Genomic DNA, 23,988 nt, shown 5'->3' with positions numbered 1-23,988 from the left:
CCCAAGGAAGGAAATGACAACCCACTCCAGGTCTGGTGGAATGGGAGAAGGATCAACGTATGCAATTCATTTTCTTTATTAATGGGGTACTGACAACTGAAAGCTATCCTACAACCATGAGTCTCCAGTCTTGCCTGGAAACTAGCTAGGTTTTTAGAGGCTAATGTACATTAGTCCCTCATGTCTGCATACACTGTCCAACCAACAACCAAACCAAAGTGCTAGATTTAAATGTTCATCACTAACCTCTGCCAATCTGCAGATGAATACACACTGACACTCAAATGTTTATTGTTATTAATAATAAATTATAAAATCTGGACCAGCGGCTAGAGAGATTTTGTTTATTCAGAGAGATTCTAAGAGGATGTCACTGAACCTCTTACAAATAGATGTGTTTCTTTACATTGGCGATAGATCTGATCAGGAATTTTAGGTTCCACAACTGTGATCTCTTCGGCCAAGCCAAAGTTCCTTTTACTGACAGAAATGTTGGCTCACAAAAGAAAAGCGTAGGAAATATAATTACATGGTCCTAAAGATGGCTCAAAAAAAGAGATAGTCCTGCCTGAACCAATACCACTAATGTAGCTTAACCATACCAAGAGGGCAAGAATTTGTGTCTGGAAATACTAAATATAGATTTTTTTGCATGAATGGATTCCTGTTTTTAAAAATACTTTTTCATTTAAAAATATAAACTCTACATCTCATTTTCTAACATTTTATTTTCTCTTTTTCTTAATCTTCCTCCTTTATCGCTCTAACAATATCTTTTCCCCCTAGATATACACCAACCAATAGCCTGATTTGCTGAAAATGCATCACAGAAGAGTTTTCAAAATACAGAGAAAGAAAGAAAGACTTGGGGTCTTGGAGGATGAAACCTTGTCCTTCAGAAACGAAAACTATATAGATGAAAATATATCCACAAAAATCATATACTACAGAATCATTTACTACCCTGGAAGGTAGCAGGGAACAAGCATTGAGCAAAGACAGACATCTTTGCTGAGCATCTTTTATTTAACCAGTAATTTTGCAATCATTAAAATAAAAACAACAGCAAGCAATGATCTTGTGAACATGAAGTAACTCCCCAGAAAAGCCCATAATTTTTAATTAGCTCAGAGACATACATAGAAAATGTGTCCATCTAAAACTCTTTACTGGGAGGAAATGTATTTCATAACAGCAAGTTCAAACATTAATGAAACTGCCAGTCTATCAAGACGACCTTTTGGAGTGTGCCCGTGTTGACAAAATCAGGGAACTCTTGAAAACCTGGAAAGGACAAGCAAATAAGAAACTTCAAGAGATCATACAACATATTTAGGTCAACCAAACCAAGCTTGTTTATACCTTGACAAAATCCCTATGTGTCCAAAATTATGATACCTTTTTAAGAGTTTTAGTCAATTTTTTTGGTGATCTTCTGAAATTATTTTATGCTATTTTTAAGAAATCACTATAGACCAGTAATTAGCTCAACTAATTCTTTAATAGATATACATTCAAGCTGTTCAAGATTAAAATTCTCTGAATGATTTAACTATGTTGAGACCACTTCCAGTATTTGCCTAGAAGTCATGAGATTACATATATATTTTTTCATTTATGTGTGTATATATGTGTACATATGAATATGTATGTCAATGTATAGGTATAATTATGTGTGTATAGATATACATGTGTATGTACATATTTAATATTTAAAAATATCATTAACTACAAAAACAACAAAAAAAAATCAAATCCAGTGTTTGTTTAGGGCAGAATTACATCCTAACTCTGAAACCTTAGCATATTAGTGCTTTCCAGCTAGAAAGATCGCACATCTGAATAATTAAGTCTCCACAATGCTTGCAGCTGTATTAAGGCAAAGTGAAACAAGAATTCCTCCTATTGGCTGTGCTGGATGCCTCTCCTTATTGCAGGCCTTTTTCAGGCAACTGTCCCTCAGCTCGTTATTTAGATTTGCCACTTGGGAGACTTCTTTCCCCCTTGTCAAGTGTCTGATTGCATCGGTTCTAGCAGCTTCACTGCCGTGTCATTCTTCCGCGATCCCTCACATAGCTAAGGGTCAGACATGCTTTAACGTCTACAGCAGGTTCCAGCTCTGCAGGGGGCATCACAAAAGACAAATAGACAAATGTCAATTTTTTTTTAATTTATGAAGAAAATGGTAGAAGCTCTTGGCTTGCTCTGAGTGCTTCTGAGAGGATGTGGTTTTTAAACAAGGGAGCCATTTCACAACCAAACTCTAATTTTAATTCAGAGTGTGCCACTCAGGGTTCCCCCTCTGTGCTACTTTTGCTGGTGTGTAATTCCTAAAGAAATTTCTAGGTGAAGGACATTGCTGTGTTTGTCTCTGGAAAGTGCTCAAAAGACCGTTTCCGCCCTGGCAGCCTGCATTTGACAGTTCAATAGCACACACTTGACAAAGCCAGAGGCATCAAAGAGGACTACAATGCTGCTGTTTGGGGAGTGAAGCATGTTTTTAAGGAAGCTGTGATGAAAAAGAATAGGCTGTATCTAGGGTGCAATCATTACTTGAAAAAACTTAGACAACATCACAAAGGTAGGTCTCTTGCTTTAGTATTAAAAATGAAGGACATTTCTCAGCCCTTCTAGATGACAGCCAGCCTTCGGTTCCTTGGCACTGCTAACGAGTCTCTTCCTTATTCACACCGAATGCACCTGCATGGTCCTTACCAGATCTTTCTTTTCTAATTTCCACTTCTCTCCAGTTCATCAGGATAGCCTCTACTCATTCCACAGGTCTCGCCTTAGCTGTCTCTTCCCACAGAAAATCTTTCTGGTTCCATTCTCTCCCAACTGGCTTTCTCCACTGCAAAGTGTCGTAGGTAGTTCAGACTCAACACACACAGATCAGAGGCCCCCATGGGCTGCAAAACCTGTTCATGGACGTCCTGTGTTCCCCGCCTCAGTGGCTGCACAGTGGGCTGTGGCCCTAGGCAGACACGAGGGTGCCACTGCTGCCTCTGCTTTCCTGTTCCCAACATCAGTTTGATCACTGAGTTTAAGTCACACGCAGCCCCTCACAAGCCTTCTGCTTCAGGTGGACATCATCAGGATGATGTCACCAGCCTCTCTCACTTGCTTAACGACAGTCTCGTATCACCTCCCATTCTTGGTTCCCTCACATCTGTCTTCTCTACTGCCAGTCGTCTTTCTTACACATGATTCTAGTCATTTATTCTTAAGTTTCAAGCCCTTCATTAGTCTCCATTGCTTCAGGATCCAACCCAATCTTGTTATCATGATTTGGGGCTTCCCTGCTGGCTCAGACGGTAAAAATATATACCTGCAAGATTTAGGTTCAATCCCTGGGTTGGGAAGATCTCCTGGAAAAGGGAATGGCTACCCACTCCAATATTCTTGGCTGGAGAATTCCATGGACAGAGGAGCCTGGTGGGCTACAGTCCATGGGGTCACATAGAGTTGCTCATGACTGAGCTACTCAAACTTTCACTTCCACTTCAACATAGTAAATCATGATGATAGTATATTGATTTACAAGATACTTCATGATTTCTTCCATGGATTCTTCTCTTGAATTCTACTCTCCGAGGTAGATTTTATCACACTTAATATAGAGATAATCAAATTAAATTTCCATGAGGTTGGAAGCCCTGGTTTGGGTCACAGAATCAGGAATGAATGGTGTTGGAGCTGAATTCACATTAGAAGTCTGAATTAAGTGTTTAGAGATTTGATTTGGTTTGAATTTGTTTTCCTTGGGAGAGGAAATTCTAGGGTTCCATTTAGCATACCTGTGATTTCATATACAGGTGATGGGCCAATCCCATGAGAATATTACTTGTGTATGAATTACCAGACCACCCTTACCTGTTATCTTAGTTGGGTTCACCTGAAAACAGTCCTGATGAAGAATTTGTGTGCAGGCGACTTCTTTGGGAGGTGAACCCAGGGAGCATGGCGCAGAAGGAAGACTAGCCAGCAGAAGTATCCGTTAATAGTCTCCATACTATGACAACGAGGCTCAACTCTCCCAGGAGCAGGAACTGGGTACCTCCTAGAGTTACTACCTGAGGGGTCAAAGACAGAAGAAACTCTCCATTAGCTTCTGGCCCCATGGGTTGGGAGCTGTCCTCAGGCATGTTAATTGCCCCCAAGTTTCTGAGCTGTAACATATGTAATAACCAAGCAAAGCCCTGCCAGCACCTGGGCAGGGCCCCAGGGCAGGAGGCAGGAACAGGCAGCACACACACAAAGCCCCTGGTCAAGGGCTTCTCCTTCCCTTCTGTGAGTCAGAGCCTGCGTAGACCTTGTGGAACAGCCACAGAGGAAATTGAAGAAGCTGGGAGCAGGAATGAATCTGGGCACCAGAGGCACCTAAGGCACCCAGTATCAGGAAGTGAAATAATTGAGAAATAGAATGCCATTCTATTCACGAATATTTTTAGACTCACACAAATTTCAATAGGTTACAGATTAGCACAAATACATTTTTCACTGATTTTTCTCTGTGGAAAACAAAGACAACTGAAGTATGTGTAGGTGGTTCTATTAAGTGACTCATTTGCTGCAAATAAGTACCAGGTGCTTAGTTGCAAAGCTAGGGCTAATCAATAAATAATTCTCTCTGAAAAGGAGACAGAATTCTCTATTTCTATAACAGTCCATTTATAGATATGTCAAATATTAAAACCCCGGAATCCAAAATTAATCATACACAAAATAATTTTAGCCATAGTTTTAGAACTTTGGAAATCATCTGACTGATTTTCACTACTCTTTATTCTAGGTCAGATCTTACGCTTCTTTACTTATTTAAGTGTTAGGGCACAAGAAATATGCCAGGGTAAACTGTAACTTTCAAAAATGAAATCCTTCATATGTTCTTGGAACATGAATTCTTTTGATCTATTCCATCTCATTCTAAAATGTATGTTAATATATCCACAAACTAAAGATATAATCAAAATACTAACAGTGGTTATTGCCTTGGGATGAAATTAAAGGAGCTTTTATTTTCTTCTTTGTGTTTTTTGGAACTTTCCAAATTTTCTACAGTTCTTTCATGTCATTTTTGTTATGACAAACAATCCTACACTATACATCATTTTTTAAAGGTCAAATTAGAAAGAAAGCACTTCGGTAACCATTTTTAACTAAAATGTGGTGCAATATGGTTATTATGAAAAATTGTTACGATGTAGCTCATGCCTGTGGAGAATTTTCCATCACAGTGAAAAAGAATCAACCATTAGATTTTATCCTAAGTTAGCCTCTTCCCAGGGATGTTAATGCCTTAGGTTAAGAAGCCATGTATGGAGAGCCCGGGAGGTGATGAACTACATGTACAAAGAAAGGGGGGAAAGTCTAGAGTTTCCTTTATCCAAGATAGATTCATGGCAGGAATTTGGTATGGAATTTGGCATTTTGACCATACAGGAACAAAGACAGCACTTGTCATTTCATGTCTGGATTGGTGATGACCTCTGGAGGGATTTATACCATATTCTCCAGTTAGGAATGTTCTTCTGGCTCTACTCCTCCACACTTCTCCTCCTGTACAGATGGATAATTCTAGAAAGGCACCAGAGAAGTCTTGCATAAGGGAGTTGGTGAAGTCATTAACCATTAACCACTGCAAACTTACCAAACCAGCTAGAAAGAGACCAGGCTGATAGGCCAATGGGCTCACTGCTTTCCACGGGCAAAATACATCCATCCCTGGGTGGATGTCTGTCTAGTTAGCCCTGGGTCAATTCCCATTCTCCTGTCCCAGAAACTCCTGGCGTTGGTCAGCCGTCACGTGCCCGTAGAACTGCTCTTTGCTGCCACGCTGTCCTCCAGCACTGGCTGCAGAGCGGGGCTCAGCCTGCCTGGCTCCCCTGTGCCGGGCTGTTTTCAACGTCAGCACACCAGGTAGGCTCTTTTGGGTTGTCACTGTTTAGGAAGAGAGGCGATTCGTACTTTTGCTTTGTTTTGTTGTGCTTCTAACCCTGAGAAAATTGGGGACAAGAGATAAATATGAAGCAGAGTCAATTTTCTTAACATCACATTTCTTACCCTGATTACATTATCAAGATGATCTTGTTCCATCCTCTGCTTTCATTCCTCAAGATGTGGCTCTGCAAAAATCATCTCATTTTCTGACTGCCTGATTAGAGAAGGAAATGCCATGCCATCCCTATTTGAAGCCTACACTGCTGTGTATGTTAACCAGTAAAGAAATCAGGATAAAACAAATATGCCCTTTGTCGGGTAATTCACCTCTGTGTGAACTTCCATACAGATGGCAGAGAGGCCTTACCTAAATTCTTAACCCCCTCATCATTTCACTGCTAAACCCTCTGTGTCTTTCTTTTTAGTAGGGTTCCTCAACCTTGGCATTATTGACATTTCAGACTGGGGGACTCAGTGTGTGGGAGGGCACTGTCCTATGTATTTTTGGGTGCTGAGAAACCATCCTAGATGCCAAGAGCACCCTAGTTATTTGTGACAACAGAGTCACCAGACATTACCAAATGTCTTCTGGGGAATACAATCACCCCTGATTGAGATTGTAAACCATCTGTCTAAAGAACTCAATTAATTTATAATTAATGTTTATTTATGTGATTGTTAGGTAGTTAGAATAGGAAAAAGGAGTCCAAAACGGTGGTGGCTGAAAGACAAAGAAAGGAAAAAGCCTGCGAAAATAGAACAAAAGAAAATCTGTGGACCAGAGTGAGAACCTCAGGTGACGCAAACAGCCCCCCTGGCTAGTCCAGTTTACACAGGGCAGGCTCAGGCGGAGGAGAAAAAACATACAAAAAGAGGAGCCAAGATTGAGCCTCTCCTTTGGGGTTGGCCCACCCTCACACTTTGAGGAGATACTATCCTTTGCTTGCCAAGTCAAACTGAGCTGTAACATTGGTCTGCCATTTCAAATCTTTTCTGCGGTGAGACATAACCGAGGAAATTACACACTCCCTTCCCCACCCCCAGCATGATTATTAATATTGTGTCTTCCACTAGAAAGTAAATTCCACCGGGGCAGGATCATCTCTAATCTAAAATCTGCCCAACTTCTGTTCCTGGCATATAGTAGCCAGTCACTAAATACATGTTGACTTAATCAATGGCTAGTTTTATAAGATATTACAACTATCCTAAGAATTCTAGGGTAATTAGTGTCAGGAGAAAAATGATTATTCTGGCTACACAACTAATATTTATAAACTCTGATGATATCTAAAAGACATGACACTTTGGAAAATATGTCATAATTTTTTCTTATAACAAAAACTTAGATATACAAGATTTTTATATTATTCCAAAAATTGATTTGAACTTTAATCTTTGCTTTATCTCTCCATAAACTATATCTGAATGTCTGTGGATATGAAGGTATATTTATTAATACAGATTTCAGATGGATAGCTCAATTCTCTCAAGGCATTTTTATCCTTAAATTTAATATAATTTTTAAAAATTATTGCAAAATTAATATTTACTCATTGTGAAAAATAAAGAATTCAAATCAGATAAAATAAAGCTCCTAACTTTTTCACAAACTGGTGTTCTCTCCTGATTTCTTTAGAGTTTACCTACATATATTTGTGAATAAATATAGACATATATATATTTGTTTTGCTTTTTTGTTTAAAACTGTTTTTATTTAAATAGTATGGTACCGTAATTATTTTCCACAACATGTTTTCTTAACAATTTTTCCAAGATTCACATCGAATTACCTCACCCTTCTTATCTGATGCCTACTAATTTATAGTAGGCTCATTGTAGTTTATTTTTTTTAAACAGCAAAAAGATAAAATATTAAGATAGTAATAAACATATTTCCCCCACAGACATTTATCCCCTGACCATTGCTTCTGTTTAGTTAGCAGCATTCCTTGCCTCAGAGGACTGTTAACACACCCAATGACTTAGTCAATTTCTTAACTTTTAAGTTTCTAAGTAAGCTTTGGGGAATCCTGGCCAAAAAAGTTTTAAAAGTCACTTTTTGCTTTTGACAAAATGGGTTTTGCTTTTGTGTTTAGTTTTGATACTCAAGGCTTCCCTGGTAGCTCAGATGCTAAAGAGTCTGCCTGCGATGCAGGAGACACAAGTTCCATCCCTGCGTCAGGAAGATCCCCTGGAGAAGGGAATGACAATACACCCCAATATTCTCGCCTGGAAAATTCTATGGACAGAGGAGAGTGGCAGGATACAGTCCATGGGGTTGCAAAGAATCAGACACGACTCAGCAACTAACACTTTCACGTGATACTCAAACATAAAATTTGGGCAGAGCTAACAGCAGGAGAAGGCAATGGCAACCCACTCCAGTACTCTCGCCTGGAAAATCCCATGGACAGAGGAGCCTGGTGGGCTACAGTCCATGGGGTTGCAAAGAGTCGGACAGGACTGAGTGACTTCACTTTCTTTATATAGGATCCAGTTTATTAATCTGCACATTCTGATTGAGATTTCCCAATATAATCTCCTGAACAATGAGATGACCCAGGCTCAGCAGACGTCTCAGTGAGCAGAATGTCAAAGTCTCCCTGTAAGAAAAGCAAGCGGGTTGGGAGACAGGCCTGTGTCTATCTTCTGCAAAGACAGTCCACCTCAGGGAAGAACAGTAGACATGCAGACCGTCAGATAAGCTTTGTGTCCTCAGAGCGTGGAGACGACTCACTCCCCACGTCCTGTCTGGGGCCCTGACGGGCAGTAGGCCTCTCATGGCTCTTGTCCCTATCGCAGCAAAGGTGGGAGCAGTTGGTGGAAGGTGACAAGGGTGGTTCCAGGAAGGGCAGGGCCCTGAAGCAGCCTGTCAGACCTCCTGCTGCCCAGAGTGGGGAGGAGACCCCGTGGACTGTAGCCCACCAGGCTCCTCTGTCCATGGGATTCTCCAGGCAAGAACAGTGGAGGGGGTGGCCACGCCCTTCTCCACGGGATCTTCCCAACCCAGGGATCGAACCTGCATCTCCTGCATTGCATGCAGATTCTTTACCACTGAGCCACCAGGGAAGCCCTGTGGAAAGGGTGCCTAGAGGCAAAAATTCAAATAATTCTTTGTGCTTTTCTGCAAGGAGCTGTCCCACCCAACCATTTGCCTCAAACAACCTTTATCGAACTACTAGAATGAATTTCTTAAAGGCAGGGATTTTGCTTGTTCCATGTTATTTGCACAATAAATATTTGTTGAACAAACAATTAATATTTTTGTATCAAATAACTCTGTGCTCTCTTTTCAAAATGCCTATCTTTGAGATAATCTCTTGAGCCACTTTTTTTTCAAGACAGTTTCCTATTTTCTGAATAAAACTAATGCCAGAAGCAGACAGTGAGCCAACTAAAGAAGTTTGAGTAGGAATTTGAGTGGGAAGCAGGGCAGGGATTCCTGTTGAAGAATATCACTTTGATCACAACTGAAACTGTAATTTTTACAACATATTTGCTGGGAGTCTTGGAGAGGTTTGGATTTTTAATAAATTCTCTCAGTAGGTAACATAGCTGCCTTCCCTACCCATCACCACAACTAAATTTTGGTAGTTACTGATCATTTAAATGATGATTGATAGGAATAAACACCATCCATTTTAATTGACATCTAGAGGAGTAAGGAGGCCAGAAGGAAGAAGGGACACCAATGACAAAGTCTCCCCCTTCCTTCATTTTGCCTGGGGCACAGTTTGCCTGAGATTAGAGAGGATAGAGTTTAGGTTTACAGAACCTTAGTTACTTGACAATTAGGTCTCATCTGTGAAAATCACTGACTACATCTCAGATTTCAGTTCACCAATCTGTCAGTCCTGGAGAAATAAATCTATCAGACAAGTGCTCTACCTAATTTTGCTCAATATATAAAGCCTGCTACATTATTAGATGTCAGTAATATTTAAGTAATAGCACAATGTTGTCATCCAAATGTTCAGTTTTCACTTCTTTTCTGATCCAGGTAAGCCCAAGTGATTAGTGTTTGCCCTCTCAGTCACACTAGAAACTGAGTTTTAAAAGTCTCCAACAAATGACTGTAACAAAATGAGGAGAATGCAGATCAGGACTTTTCTCAAACAGATATTAAAAATCTAGATAATTTTTTCTGTGAATTGGAGATTTAAGCTTGGAACTAAATATAAACTTGGAGTAATAGACCTTGAGGGGAAGAGAGGTAGGAGGGGAAAATGCTTTGCAAGAGAAGCCCTGAGATTTTTGGGTTTACAAGATGTGTTCTCTTTATCTAAATCAATAAGTCTAGCAAAGGTCTCATGCAAATATTCTCAGAGAGAAAAAAAATGCAAGGCTCAAGAAATAAATAAAAGGAAAGTCTATAAGAAAACTTCAATAGCTTTTCATTCTTATTTATTTCACTTTGCCAGTTGACTATCAATAGTGGATGAGATTATTTCAGCTCTGTGTGCAGACTAGTAACTTAATTTTTTTCTGGGTTTGGATTATGTGCGTGGTTCTAGTAAGGGAAGCTCTTAGCATTTCAAAAGGGTATTAATAACACAAAAATTTGCCAGATTGAGCAGACCTAACTGATCCTTTCCGTTCACAGGGCTCTGTCTTAGACGATCTCCAGGCCTCAGTTTAGACACCATTCAATGGTGATTGGATGTCAGTGTGTATTGAGCACTCACTCTATGCCTTGAAATGTACATGTGCTATCACATTCCATTCTCATAACAACTTCATGACTTAACCCCGTTTTAGAATGGAGGAAACTGAGGCACAATGTGCTATGTGTCCTGTGGGTGAGACTTCAGCTGGCCTGGCTGTAAGGCTTATGCTTAGTTCAGTTCAGTTCAGTCGCTCAGTCATGTCTGACTCTTTGCGACCCCATGAACAGCAGCACGCCAGGCCTCCCTGTCCATCGCCAACTCCTGGAATCTACCCAAATCCATGTCCATCGAATTGGTCATGCTTAATATGGTGCAACTAATTTCTCTAAGACAATGATACTGAAGGGCCCTAAAATCAAGACTACCTTGATTCATATCTTGGCACTGATACTTACTGTGTGACTGTAGGCAAGTCATGAAGCTCTTAGTATGCGCTGGCTCAGAATAACATTAGTACCTGTTTCACTGTGTTGTTGTACAGACAAAATGCTAGAACAGGAGAGCTTCAGCAGGGCATGGTGTTTGCAAACAGTTTAATGAGGAATCCATCTCACAGATGTATTTCTTGAATGAAGAAGGCAGTACATCAACATTAGAAAATGTTCACAAGATTACTAACGGTCTATTCAGATTCAAAGGAAGATCACATGTTATTGATGAAAGAAAAGAAGGGCATCTTATATAACAGATGAATATTCTTCACAATTTAGCTATAGTAGAATTTTATGTATTTGATAAATATTATACTCTACTACACCTTAGGGCTTCCCAGGTGGTCTAGTGGTGAAGAACCCAGCTGCCAATGCAGGAGACATAAGAGATGTGGGTTCAATCCCTGGGTCAGGAAGATCCCTTGGCAAAGCAAATGGCAACCCACTCCTGTATTCTTGCCTGGAGAATCCCATGGACAGAGGTGCCTGGTGGGCTACAGTCCATAGGTGTGCAAAGAGTCAGACACAACACATGACTTAGCAAGCACTACACTTTACACTTTGGAATCATAATTAATGATGTCAGAAAAAAATCCCTATAAATATGAAAGTGTTGCCTCTGATGGTAGCTCCTCAGTTTGGCTGAATCACCTGGGAGCTTTCTGTAAACCACATATATCCTGGCCTTTATCCCACAGCCTCTGATTCTTCAGAACTGAAGGGGACCACCAAGGTATTTGCACTTGGTGTTTGGTTGTGTTGTCTTTTTTTTTTTTTTTTTTAAATCTGAAAGTCACTGATTTAAGAGCGTTGGACACGACTTAGCTGTGTTTTGCTCCTGTTCCTCTGCTATATTTTGAAAAATGCCAGGGAAAATCAGGCTGCAGCTGAGCGATAACCCTGCTGGTGACTCCATCTTGGGTTTTACTGATGTCATTGCTCTTCAGTTCATGGATTTCTCACCAACCTCAGCCCCTTCTGCTGCGAGATTTTTTTTTTTTTAATTTCACTAGAAACGTATTAGGAAATTAATATTTAATTTTATTGGTGATTAAAACTGTGGTTGAGATTACCAACAAAATACAAGAGAAATGTTTCTGGTAAACATTGTAGTTTTAAAGCAATTAAAGCAGGTAATTTTCATTTCCAATAAATAATGAAGATACTACTCTCACTTACTTTTTTCCTTATGTTAATTATTTTCTTTCATAAGACTCCTGTGAAATAGGCATTATTTCACCATTTTGTTGATTAGGAAGCTGACATTCATAACTTATTCAAGGTCCTGGCCAGTAAAGGCAGAAACTCAGGTTCATGTCCAGATTTCTGAGTCCATGTTCAGAGCGGTTTCCTCCTCACTAGACTAAAAGGGATGCCTTTCTCTGTGTGGTTAAAAAATACATTAAACTAGGCTTTTTTCTAATGCATGATCAATTTTTCAAAATGTTTTTTGTAACCTTACTTCTCAATAGACAGTCTTTTTTATTAGAATTACTGCACACCCCCCACAATGAGTAGGCAGCAAAAATTGGCAGCGCAGTCCAGAGTCTGATTTAGTCTAACATCAATCCACTTGTAAAAGTCCTTGGAAAAGAAAAAAAATGTCTCTAACATACTTTGCCAAGCAGTGGAGAGGAGGTTGGCTTGAAGGTTATATGAGCTTTCTTCCCGCAGTTCAGAACGTTCTACTTCACAGCTCCAAACGTCACTACATAATGTTTGTTTGTTTTTTTTCCTCTCCTATCATTTATTTTCATACACGTGGAGATGAAATGTTCCCCGTAAGACAGGAAAACTGTCGGGTAGCCCTCCAGGTGTTCCTCAGCCGCGTGGGACCCCGCATTTTGGGTCCGGTGCCCTCTCGCCTTGCTCTCAGAGGGATGGCGGTCCTGAAGCAGGTGCTTCTTTTCCTGCCGAGGAGTTGAATCCAGCTGCGGGTCCAGCAAGGGCTAGAAGCAAAGGGCCCTGGCTCCTGCCCGGGTTTGAAAGCAAAAATGTCTCAAGGAGGCAAAAGCTGCAGAAACAGATCAAAGTTCATTAGAGCACACGGAGAAACAGTTTATTAAGGCAGAATAAGGCAGAAATACACACTTGGAGAAGACCGCGGGCGTCCTGAATGAGGAGTGTGGTACCCCTGAGGTTTAAACGAGGGGTGCAGGAGGCGAGAGGGATGCCCACGAAGGAAGGGATGTATGTATACACACAGCTGGTTCACGATGTGGCGCAGCAGAAGCGAACACGACACTGTAAAGCAAGCATGTGCATGCCGTGTGTGTGTGCCAAGCGCTTCAGTTGTGTCTGACTCTTTCCGACCCCAGGGACTGCAGCCCACGAAGCTCCTCTGTCCACGGGACTCTCCAGGCGAGAATACTGCAGTGGGTAGCCATGCCCTCCTCCGGGGGATCTTCCCAGCTCAGAGATCAAACTCGCATCTCTTACAACTCCTGCATTCCGGGCAGATTCTTGACTGCTGAACTGCCAGGGAAGCCCATACTCCGATTTTTAAAATATCCTACATAAATAAATCGTTTTTATAGGTCAATCCTTCCAGGTGTTTGTTTACCTTTGACCAACTATATTCTCTTTTTTCACACCTGGCTGGGCCTAGGACCCTCCCCAACATGAGTGTGCAGCTTTTTGCTAAGATGGATTCCACTACAGAAGCCTGTGGGGTTGGTGTAAGTGGCTCAGTCATATCTGACTCCATGGGACCCCATGAACTGTAGCCCACCAGGCTCCTCTGTCCATGGGACTCCTGGGCAAGAATACTGGGGTGGGTTGCTATTCCCTTCTCCAGGGGATTTCCCTGACCCAGGGATCGAACCCAGGTCTCGGGCACTGCAGGTGGACTCTTCACTGCCTGAGCCTCCAGGGAAGCCCTGTGGGGGTATGTCCACACTTAGTCTAGGGTGGTGCCTCCTCCCTTTTTGACCCCCAAGGAGCCTTCCTGTGCAAGTACATCCAGGGAAGCTTTGCTTGACCCCAGCAGTGATCATCTTACCTCTTTACTTCAGCAGAGCTTAGCTTCTGCCACTAGCTTTGTTCTGAGAATGGAGGGAAGCAAAGCTTTAATTTTACTCCACTTGACAAACGCCAGCTGTCTGCCTCAGGGCTCCATCTAACTCTTACCTCAACCTGACTCGGGACACTGTCGCAAAAAAGGGGAACGTTTGTATGTAGTCTCTGACCAGTGGGCTTCTCTTCTGACAGACCCTGCTCCCCGTCCTCACCCTAATCCCTCTGTCTCTGCTCATCCATGGAGTCTGTTGGCTGAGCAGATGGAAAAATACCCTTAAAATATATGACCAATTGCTTCTGACCCATTTAATAAAATCTAGGTGTGATAAGGTAGCTTAGTGGTTGCAGTCAGTTCCCAGCTTCATCCCATTTTCCATTTCCCTTCCTTTATTTATTCACTCACTCATTTATTCAGTACATGCTGTTTAAGGGGAACTATGTGCCAAGTACTCTGTTAAGCACTAGGAGTGATTTAATACCTACTGTCTGCCCTCAAGAAGCTGACCAAGAAATGATTCACAGAAGCAGGCTGATAGATCTAGGAACAGAGCCTGTCCAGGGCACTTGGGGGTAGGGGGACGAGCACAGAGGAGGTGCCCCTCTCCCAGCCCCGGGCCCAGCAGGAGCTGCAGAGTGGAGATTCAGGGAGAGGTCACCCCTTAGTTCAACCTGGTAAAACGTTTCTGAGGAATTGGACTGAGGTGAGAGTCCCTTGAACTGCGAGGAGATCCAACCAGTCCATCCCAAGGGAGATTAGTCCTGAATATTCATTGGAAGGACTAATATTGAAGCTGAAACTCCAATACTTTGGCCACCTGATGCAAAGAGCTAGCTCATTAGAAAAGACCCTGATGCTGGGAAAGATTGAAGGCAGGAGGAGAAGGGGACGACAGAGGGTTAGATGGTTGGATGGCATTACCGACTCGATGGACATGGGTTTGGGTGGACTCCGGGAACTGGTGATGGACAGGAAGGCCTGGCATGCTGCAGTTCATGGGGTCACAAAGAGTTGGACATGACTGAGCGACTAAACTGAACTGAACTGAGACATCAGTGGACCAGGACTCGATGAGGCATATTCTTGATGATAGAGAGGTTATGGGCAGAGGCTTTGAAGAAGGAAAGGGGTGTGTGTGTGTGTGTGTGTGTGTGTGCATCTATATGTTTGTAAGTATGTGTAAGTGCAGCAGTGAAAGTGTGCATTTGCATGTATGTGGGGTGTGTGGGGATGTGTGTGTGTGAAATAGTTACTGAAGCCAGTTCATTGTGTCATCAGGGGGCAGAACAGAAAAACATAGAATGAAGAAACATTCACAGCTACTGTTCACTTCTACTAATTGACTGATCAGAAATCCTGAGATGCACAGAGATCTGCTAACACCTAAAGCCTGGAAACGAAGACCAACGCTCCTCGGGAGGCTTGGTAACTCTCCTCCAAAGGCTTCTTCTTTGAGCTGTAGTTTCTTAAGTTGTGAAATGAAAAGCTAGGACTCTGGAATGAGCAAGCACTAAGACTCAGACTGACTGTCCAAATCGGAATCCTGACTCCAGTGACCAGTTCCAAGCTGAGGCCAATTACTTAACTCTCGGGAGGGATGGAGAGCTGACTGGTGAACCACCAGTGATACCACCAGTCAGGGGGCATAGATACTTATGAGACCAGATTCGTCTTCACTTATCTCAACACTCACATCCTGCTCCCATAGGTACACATAATTTTGATGCTATAAACCAAACGTTGTATTCCTTAAATCTGAGCATAATACCTTGTGTGCTGTGGTTATTCATACATTTGTATAGCTGATGTGTGTTATAGGTTGAATTGTGTCCCCATCAAAAAGATATGTGGACAATTTAGCCCCACAATATGGCCTTAACTGGAAGTAGGATCTTTCCACAGAATATTAAGTTTAAATGAGGCCACTAGGATGCGGCCCTGATCAAACTTGACTGGTGTATAAAAGGGGGAAATCTGAACACAGAAATAGATATACAGGAAGGATGACGATAAGACATACAGGGAGAATGTCACATGACCACAGAGGGCCTGAGCGATGCACCTACAGCCGAGGAATGCTTGAGGTGGCTGGCCAACCCCCAGAAGCCAGGAAGAGGCAAGAAGGAGTCCCCCTTCTGGGCGTCAGAGAGAGCTCGATCCAGCACCGTGGGGCAATCCACGTCTGTCGTGTCGAGCCTCCTAGTGTGTGGCACTTTGCTACGGCAGCCCTAGGAGACGAGTATAGCATGGTACAATTTCTTTTAGAGTAGAGTCTTAAGAATGATCAAATGCCAACATGTCGTTATTTGCTCAAAATATTTGCAATCGGGGGAAAGTGTGGAAAGGAAGAGTCAAAATATATCTTTTCTTTCTTTTTTTTTTTTACAGAGCCACAAAAATGCAAGAGATAGCAACATTTTTTCCTGTACTTAATTTCTAATAACTATTATAGGAAGCGCTGATGTAAGTTTGGCTAAGTGTCTGTTTCCCACTGGAATGTGATCACACAAAAATAATGCAGGATCTCAAGGGCTATTCCCACTTTTCCAAAGGGAGAAAGTTGATAAGTACTGCAGTGGTTAGGGATTGTTTCAAACTTGCATAATTGTTACAGGCAAAGAAAAGATCATAATCATGTAGGAAGTTCCAGTGTTCCCGAATCCTGAATGTAGCCACCTCTTGGCCCACTGGAGGTAAAATAGTTTGTGAATTGAAAAACTTGTAGACAAAATAAAATGGTTTTCTTTTTCAGGTGTTTATACCCTAACTCTCAAACACTGTTAAAGTCTCAAAAATCAACTCAGAACTCATTAAACATTTTGATCCTCCCCAAAAAACACAAAATCTGAGACATATTGTTGCAAATCACAATCAAGCTTTGTATAACTTAAAACACACTCAAAATGTAATGTTTCACCTTAACCCAAAGATAACCAATTTTCCTAATATATGTATCACAATCTATTGATTCATACACTCACCTCTTCATAATACCAAGGATAAACTGACCACCAGTTTCTTCTTTTAAAGGAAATATTATCATTCAAATATTTGTTAAGATGACAGTTTGATCAGACTTCCTGAAAAGTACCCTAAGGGGAGTCTTTATTTAGTAGCTGATGGAATAAAGCCTCTGCTTTTTAGTTCTCTCTTTAAAAAAAAAAAAAACATTATTTGACTTTTTTGAGTGAATCAAAAACATTGCAAGGAATAACTCTCTAAGGGATTTAATAAAATGCTAAACAAAACTTAGTTTGCATTTTAATCCTGAACAAAACAAAAAGTAGCAAACTATGATCTTCTCTACCCAGAGCGCTTTTTGGTTCTCCTGGGGCTTGTCACTATTCTCTGTTCAGGAAATGAGAGCTGTCATTTTCTGTTTTATTTTTTGCCTGAAAGCTCTCCAGTACTTTTTTTGGTCACTGTTACCTTTGACCCCAAATCTTTTCTCCATTAACATATTTGCCTTTGCTCTGCAAATCCCTCATGACGGAAAGTCACCTAGGAGTCTTAGATGTGGCTAAAGGGGAACAAAATATTCCATAAAATTTTAACAGGCACTGTTGAAGTCTTCTTGATCCAAAATTGCCCTCTTACTCCCCAAAAGCTCTTCTTCAAAGCTCTTGCTTAGGGACTGAGGTTTCGTGCGGCCGCTCCGCCCAGCGTCTCTTCCAGCTGCTCTGCTAAATGCGACGGTGATGCCCGTGAAGGGGGTGTGATGGCTTTTGCTTTCTTCTTATCAGTTGGTCTGAAGATGGTCCTTCTGTGCTATAAATGCCTTTCAATGAATGTTGCGAGAGCTGTGCACAGGCTTGAATCTCAGATGAAATCAGCTTGTTAATTTTCAGCTGTTTCGCAAAAGATGAAAAAAACCTTCCTGAGAGAGCCCTCTCCCCTGCCCCCAATTTGAGCACTGGGTTACCTGTGCCATAAAAATACAGAGAACACTTTTGAAGTCAGTGACTTGAATTTTTAAAGGTCGTCAGATGGGCTTTCATTTTCATGATATTTCAGTTCAGTTCAGTCGCTCAGTCCTGTCCGACTCTTTGTGACCCAATGGACTGCAGCATGCCAGGCCTCCCTGTCCATCACCAACTCCCGGAGCTTACTCAAACTCATGTTTATCCAATCGGTGATGCCATCCAACCATCTCATCCTCTGTCATCCCCTTCTCCTGCCTTCAATCTTTCCCAGCATCAGGGTCTTTTCAAAGGAGTCAGTTCTTTGCATCAGGTGGCCTAAGTATTGGAGTTTCAGCTTCAGCATCAGTCCTTCCAATGAATATTCAGGACTGATCTCCTTTAGGATGGACTGGTTGGATCTCCTTGCAGTCCAAGGGACTCTCAAGAGTCTTCTCCAACACCACAGTTCAGAAGCATCAATTCTTCAGCACTCAGCTTTCATCATGACTTTTAAAGTCAGTTAATGGCAGGTAACTCAGATATGTTCCATTCCAAGACTGTTTGGGTTGGGAGGATCCCAGGGATCGTACCCAGGTCTCCCGCATTGCAGAAGGATGCTTTACCAACTGAGCTATCAGCAAAGCCCCCAAGACTGTTTACACGTTCATTCAAATTGAGTCTCCCTCTGGGTTAGATGAGTACTTGCTTTGCTCCTGCAGAAACCAACATTCTGGACTCAATGAGTTTTCTCTCAATTGATTTTCAGAAAGTTTGCTATGAAAGAATTGCCTGCCCTGGCCCTGGCCTTAGACTGTGTGTAACACTTGCTTACATTCATCTGCCCAAGTGAGGATTAAAGCTGGAATCTGAAACTCCTATCACAGTTCAGAATGTTGGTTTTCCCCAGAAGCAAACCTTAGAGGCATGGTCTTGGAAAGACTGCACAAATTAAGCAGAGGACTGGGAACGGTGAATGCCAGGAGGAAAGTCAAAGATCTTCTCCAGGGGTCTAAAGTTTTATTCCAACAATTGCCTGGACATGAGGGTAGAGTTGACTGAAAACTGGAATAAAATATTTTTCCCACTTATTCTTCCTTTATAAGTGCCTCTACCTTCAAGCCCTTTATAGACTGGCCATAAGAACAAAAAATATCAAACATATGAATACTGATTTTCACCCAGCCTGTGTTAGAATATAATTTAAGAGAACCAAAAATTGTCCAGTTATATTATGACTGGAGTGAAATAAATGGATTTTTGATCTCTGCTGAGACACAGTTATAAATAACAGCTCTATTTAGATATAATTCATGTAACATAAAATTCACTCTTGAAAAGTGTACAACTCAGTGGGTTTTAGTGTATTCAAATGATGTGTCACTATCAACATTATCTAGTTTTAGAACATTTTTACTAGCCCTGAGGAAAACCCTGTGAAAGTGAAAGTGTTGGTCACTAATTGGTGTTCAGCTCACTCTGTGTGTGTGTGTGTGTTTGCGCCTGTGTGTGTGCTAAATTTCTTCGGTCATGTCCAATTCTTTGAGACCCCATGGACTGTAGCCTACCAGACTCCTTTATCCATGGGATTCTCCAGGCAAGGATACTGGAGTGGGTTGCCATTCCCTTCTCCAGGGGATCTTCCTGACCCAGGGATCACACCCAGGTCTCCTGCATCACAGGCAGAGTCTTCACCATCTGAGCCACCAGGAAAGCTCAAAAAAACCCTATACTCTTTAGCAATTACTACCCATTCTTCCATCCCCAAAAACCCTGGCAAGCACTTACCTACTTTCTGTCTCTATAGATTCACCTCTTCTGGACTTTGCATGTAAATGCAGTCATATAATACATGGATCTTTTGTGACTGGCTTCTTCCACTGAGCATCATGTTTTCAAGGTTCACTTGTATGGTACTTTATTCTCAGTATCATTACCTCATTCCTTTTCATTGCCAAGTTGCTAAACTGAGAAGATCAAGCTCAATAGCCTGAGAAAACTATTTGTTAGATATTTATTACAGAAAAAAAGTCTTTTCACATTAGCCTGATGTGATTTGCTCTAATTCTGACCCAAAGGCCACTTGGTAAGTATAATCCCACTTCTGCCAGAGTCATGGCTAGAGACAGAGTCATGTGCCAACTAATTTGATGAGAGTTTAACAACGGGACTCTCCAGAAAGTGCAGGTGAGCTGTGGACTGTCCACGGGGAGGGTAATATCTCAGAGCCAATAGGAGCAAGGGGCTCTTACCAAGCCTGGGCTTGCAGGGCAAGGACCCCAAGCAGTGATGCGATCCCAGAGAGAGAGGGGGCTGCCCGTGGGGGACCACCTGGCAGGAGCAGGGTGGGAGGAGGAGAGAGTTGTTCTGGAAGTTGACACGCGGGGAGGTCTGTTTCACCTGACCACCGGACTGGTCGTGGTACTTCCTGGGATCCGCCTATGCAGAGAGACAGCTCTTCAAGGGAGCAGACTGTGAAGAGTGAGTTGGGGCAGTGAGAGTGTGTGAATCACTCTCCAGTGATGCCTCTAGATCTTCAGGAAACTCATGAACCCTGAGAGATGCTTGCCCAGAGTGTCTTTTTTACTTTGCCTTTTCAAGGAAACCAGATTCAGGCTGTGCTGAGACAGCAGGTTTGGGTGCAGGAATATAGAGAGAAAATAATATTAGAAATCCACAATTATGGGAGAAGGCTTATTTTATTTCCAAGCCCATGTAGATCCCCCCAAAATAAAAGGAACCGAGTGATATAAAGTGGGACCTGGGTCAATTTATATCAAGAAAAGAGAACTAATTATTTTTAGATAAAATTATTCATAATAATAAAATTTAACCTTATTATGATCTCCACAAAAGATGTTCCCTTATGCTTCTTTAATGAAACTAAATGTTAATGCATATATCACTATTTATTATTCAGTATCATTAGTTTTTTTCTCTTGCTTAGTTATTCCTGTAGTTTAATATTGTAATAACATTGCCTTATTCTCCATTTGATTGCAAATGAACAGTGCCACAACTATGTTAGAGATTAAGTAAACATTTGCTTGCTAGTTTGGAAAACCAACCATTAATTTTATTAGACCCTGTACATTATGATTCCAAGTAACAAACTTTAAAGTAACCTTTTGTAATATACCTGTTTTTGAACTGGAAAGTACTGGTCTTAACAGCTGAATGAAAGAGGCTTGGCAGAAGAGGGTCAGAGAGAAAGATATGGGGAGACACAGTAATAATTTTTTATAGGGAGATAAGAAATTTAGAAAGGCAATAAATCATTGCAAGAATTTTGAGTAGTGCTGCTCAAAAGAGAAACATCGCATTGAAGGAAGGCAGCATACTAGGTTAAAAAGGTTTTGTCACTGAATTTTGAAGTATATGCTTTTCATCAAGACATTGAGACAAACTAGATAAAGATTATAGAATGCTTACATTCTTGCAACCTACCAAAGTGGGGCCAGCCAAGTTTACATGTGAGATTAGTCCAAACAGAGAGAGTTCAGCTAAATTCATTGTATCTGCACCTTTCTCACTTAGTCAAGTTACTGAGCCCCTCCTACTCTTAATTATTTTATAGTAAGGCTACACCTTCTCCAAGCCTCCAAAAGCCAAACTGCCTGCAGGGAAGTGTCCTCTCCCCCAGGATCTTAGGCATCTGAACTATGCCAGTTCTTTGCAAATGGCGTAGCATTATATGTAGAAAATCCTAAAGCCATCAAACAAAAATCTGTTAGAACTAATAAGTGAATTCAGAAATGCTCCAGAACACAAAATCAATATACAAAAATCAATTGTATTTCTCTATATTAACAACTGACTGTATAGAAAAAAAAGAAAGAAAGAAAACAATCTTATTCACAATAGCATCAAATAGAGGGGAAAGTCTTACAGACAGAAAACTATGAAACCCTGATGAAAGATTAAAGAAAAAACTTAAAGAAAGGAAAAAAATAAATTAAAGAAAAAACAAATAAATGGAAAGACATTTTGTATTTGTTTATTAAAAGACTTGTGTGTATGCGTTAACTGCTCAGTCACGTCTGACTCTTTGTGACCCCATGGACCATAGCCCACTAGGCTCCTCTGTCCACTGAATTCTCCAGGCAAGAATAATGGTATGTATAGCCTTTCCCTTCTCCAGGGGATCTTCGCGACTCAGGGATTGAACCCGGGTCTCTTGCATTGCAGGCAAACTTTACCATCTGAGCCACCAGGGATGCCCATTAGACAATAATGTTGTTAAAATGTTTTTATAATCCAAACCAATCTACTAATTCAATACTAGCCCCAATAAAATCCCAAAGGCACTTTTTTTTTTTTTAACAAAAATAGGGGGGAAAAACCAGCCCTAAAATTCATACGGAATAACAAAAACTTCAGAATAGCCAAAGTGATCTTGAGAAAGAACAAAACTGAAGACATCACACTTTCAGATTTCAAAATACATTGCAAAGTCATAATAACTATAACAATATGGTATTGGCATAAACATATATAGACCAATGAAACAAAATAGAAAAGCCAGAATTAAGCCCACATAAAATAAACTCCAAATGAATTAAAGACCTAAACATAAGACCTGAAATATACAACTATGAATATTGGAAGAAAACATTGGGTTGGGAAGGACTTCTTTGTTATGACACCGAAAGAACAGACAACAAAAGACAAAGTAAACAAGTGAGATGAGATCGAATTTAAAAACTTCTGTTCAGCAAAGGAAACAAGCAACAGGAAAAAACAGGGCAGCCAAAGGAATGCAATGATAAAGGGTTAATTTCCAAAATATATAAGAACCTCCTGCAACTCAGTAGCAAAAATCAGATAACCCAATTTTAAGAAATGGACAAAGGACTTGAAACAACATTCCTCTAAGGAAGATATACAAATGGCCAACAGGTATGAACATAACCAATCATCAGGGAAATGGAAATTGAAACCATAGTGCAAGATCATCTCACATCTGTCAGGATGGCTATTTTATCAAAAAAAAACAAACAAACAAAAAAAAGAGAACAAAAGGCAGCAAGTGTTGAGGAGGATGTGCAGAAATTGGAATCCTTCTACACTGTTGGTGAAAATGTAAGACGGTAAAGTTGCTATGGAAACAATATGATGTGTACACAACAAGTTAAAAATAGAACTATCACAGGATCTAGCAAGCCTACTTCTGGGTATACAGCTAAAATAATTGAAATCAGAATTTCAAAAGATATCTATACTTCTGTGTTTTTTGCAATACTATCCACTAGCTAAATTACAGAAATAAATCAAATGCCCATTGACAGATAAGCAGATAAAGAAATCGTGCCATACACATATTCTACAATGGAATATTATTCAGCATTTTAAAAGGAAAGCATGCCACTTGCGACATCATGGACAAACTTAGAAGACTTTATGCTAAGTGAAATATGCCAGTTATTGAACAAATACTGCATGGTTCTACTTATATGAGATGCCTCAATTAGACAAACTCATAAAAGTAGAGAATATAATAGTGGTAACTGGGAGAGGGGGTGATATCCTTATTTTAGTTAAGCTATTAATACAACACACAATGGCCTTGTAATCTATTTTTTAAACTATACCTGGAGAAGGAAATGGCAACCCACTCCAGTATTCTTGCCTGGAGAACCCCGAGGACAGAGGAGGCTGGTGGGCTACAGTTCATGGGGTTGCAAAGAGTCGGACACGACTGAAGCGACTTAGTATGCATGAATATCGTCAGTTTGAACCGTTTTATACATGAGACATGCAGATCAATTACAACCAAAACACATTCACAAATACAACTATAAGAACACAAAGCACCATGAGATATTCTTCAGTATCTTTAGAGACATTAATCAATCCTCAAAACTATTTTTTCTTGTCTGCATTATATCCCAAGCATTCCAGGCCAGGGAATAAATTATACTTTATATAACCCCCTTCAAAAATGAATTTCAATAACAGAGCCAAAGGCAAGTCAGAGTTGCCTGCTGTGACTAAAATCCAATTCTACACAGAGAAAAAGAAAGCAGCTAAGT

At 40.9% G+C, this 23,988-nt stretch overlaps 1 long non-coding RNA gene across 1 annotated transcript; it reads left to right on the top strand.

Annotated features, from left to right (window-relative positions):
- Positions 1-5,710: 5,710 nt before the first annotated feature.
- On the top strand, positions 5,711-18,146 carry LOC112579119. The gene is made up of 3 exons (XR_003103518.2): positions 5,711-5,919; positions 15,336-15,482; positions 16,446-18,146. It is a non-coding gene; the product is annotated as an uncharacterized LOC112579119 (long non-coding RNA).
- Positions 18,147-23,988: the final 5,842 nt, after the last annotated feature.

This window comes from Bubalus bubalis, chromosome 15 (genome assembly GCF_019923935.1).
Source record: "Bubalus bubalis isolate 160015118507 breed Murrah chromosome 15, NDDB_SH_1, whole genome shotgun sequence".
NCBI classification, from domain to species: Eukaryota; Metazoa; Chordata; class Mammalia; order Artiodactyla; family Bovidae; genus Bubalus; species Bubalus bubalis.
Note: the sequence above shows the minus strand (reverse complement) of the source record. Positions and strands in the feature narration are given on the sequence as shown.